The sequence below is a fragment of the Vespa velutina genome, chromosome 11 (genome assembly GCF_912470025.1).
Source record: "Vespa velutina chromosome 11, iVesVel2.1, whole genome shotgun sequence".
NCBI classification, from domain to species: domain Eukaryota; kingdom Metazoa; phylum Arthropoda; class Insecta; order Hymenoptera; family Vespidae; genus Vespa; species Vespa velutina.
This window is the reverse complement of record NC_062198.1, coordinates 7,343,245-7,346,373: the sequence shown is the minus strand read 5'-3', so window position 1 is coordinate 7,346,373 and position 3,129 is coordinate 7,343,245.

Genomic DNA, 3,129 nt, shown 5'->3' with positions numbered 1-3,129 from the left:
TATAAAAAACCGGATTCACGGGGGGAAAAAGGTAAACCTGGACGATGATGTCAAAAAATGAGGGACTTTGTTTTTTCTTTCTTCTATTCGCATCGATGATCGCGAGCGTTCGAAAAAGCGTCTGGTTCTTAATCCTTTATATATTTTAATGGTAGCACAGTAATTACAATACACAGTGTTTATTAAATGGCCTCGGTTACTATATCTTTTTTCTCTCCTCCTTTTCCTCATCGATTATATTTATTACGGACATTTCCACTTATTATCTTTTCTGCTTGTTCTTATTCTAGTTTTTTTTTTCTCTTTTAGTTTTATTTTGACCTCTCTCGTACATCTCGCTTGATTCTTAAATAATTTTTTAATTATAACAAACACTCTTAATACTCGCGTTAGGACTACCATAGTAAAATTATAGTATCTATCATATATATATACATATATATATATATGTATATATGTGTGTGTATGTTTCTGTGTGTGTTTGTATATATAAATGCATTCTAATACTAAAAAAGGTAATTGCGAGTGCCGCAGCTGTTTTCTTCGCGTTAACAAATTTGCAGCGATCTTCTCTCTTATTTCTTCTGTTTTTTTAATCCTTTTTTCGATGATATACTCCCTTAAAAAAAAAAAAAAAAAAAAAAAAAAAAAAAAAAGAAAGAAAAGAGATCGCCGCTTCCTGAAGAGCACACTCAACAACCATTTTTTTTTTTTAATCCGATTCTTCTCTCTTTCATTCGCACGTGTCTTTCATACACACATTCTCTCTCTCTTTCTCTCTCTCTCTCTCTCTCCCTCTCTTGTATGCTTTCATTTTCTACATAGTTAAGGTGTAACGTATTATCGCAACATTTCGATTAATGGTCGAACGATCGTGTCCCGTTGCGATTATTATACAAGGATCGTTGTTCTACTTCAGGCCAAGTCGATCCAGATTTAAAGCTTCCAGATTAATTAAAAATGTATTAGATCGAGATCGCGATCTCGCCTATGTCGATACTACTACCATCAATAGTTTCGACGATTTATTTTAGGATACAACGCATACGCAAATACATACATACGTACATACATACATACATATATATATATATATATATATATATATATATATATATACACACATATATATATATAAATATATATGTGTATATTTGATAGCTCGTTTATCGTCGGTTATCAAGATCGAAAGTAACGAGGCACGATCGCCGTTTTGAATTCTTCGTCCACGATCTCGAACGTTAGGAGAAAAATAAAAGAGAAAATAAAAATAGTAAAACGAAAAATGAGGATGGAAAAGGAAAAGAAAAAAAGAAAAGGAAAAAAAAGATAAGATCAGAAGTAACCTATTACCGAACAAATTTGATGATACCAAATTTTCTCTTTCGTTAATCGAGTTTATTTATTTTCTCTGTCTCTGTCTCTATCTCTCTCTCTCTCTCTCTCTCTCTTTCTCTCTTTTATTCCTTCACATTTCTCCCTTCCCTTCCTTTCTTCATCCCTTCAAGTTTCTCACGACGAAACAACACGATTCTACTTCGATGAGAAGTATTCTACATTCTTAAAAAGCGTGCGCACATGTTGCTCCTTTTCTTTCTTTCTTCCTTTCTTCCTTTCTTTCTTTATTTATTTATTTATTTATTTGTTTGTTCGTTCGTTCATTCATTCATTTTATGTTCTTTCTTGCTTTTTTCTTTTCCATTGTTCGTTAAATGTTTATACAAAGTTTTAACCCATTTATAGCGGTTACACTTAATATCTACGATATAATGCGTATCATTGAATATACCGAGCACTATTCGAAGAACTATTGCAAAGGCATCAAGGAACCATCCCTCCCATTCTCGCGATTTCTTACGATGACGTGCGTTCCGTCATATGAAAACTCGATTCGATGATTTCAATAATTATTTCATAATGCGTACGAATAGTCCCGAACGTCCCCGTACGAGAAATCGGTAGATCCTTGGAGGAACTTGCGTCGTTATTATATACTTTTTTTTTCTTTTTTTTTTCTTTTCTTTTCTTTTTTATTTTCTTATACACTCCTACGAAACGACAACAATGAATGCTTTAGGTACTTGGTAGTTTTTTTTCTCTCACTCTCTCTCTCTCTCTTTCTCTCTTTCTCTCTCTCGAGTAATAACTTCGATCAAGGGATGATGAATCTCCAAAAAAGCGTGAGTAACTATTATTATTATTATTATAATTATAATTATAATTATTATTATTATTATATTATTATTATTATTATAATTATTTTTATTGTTGTTGTTGTTGTTGTTGTTGTTGTTGTTCTTGTTACTATTATTATTATTACTAAATGAAAGAAAAAATGGAGGGGGAAGGGAATAAGAGAAGAGAGGAAAAAAAAAAGAAAGTAAAAGGAACGCCATAATCGAGACGTAAGAATGTGAATGTTTCTCTCCTACGTTCGAGAACGTCCTTCACAAAGAATATAAAAAAGATAAATGTCGAGATAGAGAGAAAAAGAAAGAGATAGAGAAAGAGAGAGAGATTATCGCGTCAAAGGAACGTGCTCGTGCACTCTCCTCCCTTTCTTTTTAATAATCAAGAAATAACAAATATTACAATTAGTTCTATAAATGTTAAAGAATTCTCCTCTTTGAATGCGAGTCAGGAGTGTCGAACAATAAACAAATTAAAACGGCGTACGTGAATGAATGAATGAATGAATGAATGAATGAATGAACGTATGTATGTGTATATATATATATATATATATATGTACATATATACATGTACGTATGTACGTATGTATATATGCGTGCGTTCGTGCCCCATGTCTCCCATCGTATTTATTTCCATCTCTTAGGATTTTGTATAATGCGTGTATATACTCGTGTTATGCGATAAAGAAGAAAGTGAACTCTAGTAAAAAGTAAAAAAAGATGATTATAATTGAAAAAAGATAATGACAAAGACAAAATTACATATGCTATGCACGTACGTATACGTATGTATGCATGTATGTATGTACACACATATATATATATATACATATATATATATATGTATATATATGCATAAAGATCTTCCTTTGAAACTTCAGCAGCGTGCATCTCACTAACTCCGTCTTTCGTTCGCTTACGTGCGATAAACGTGCTT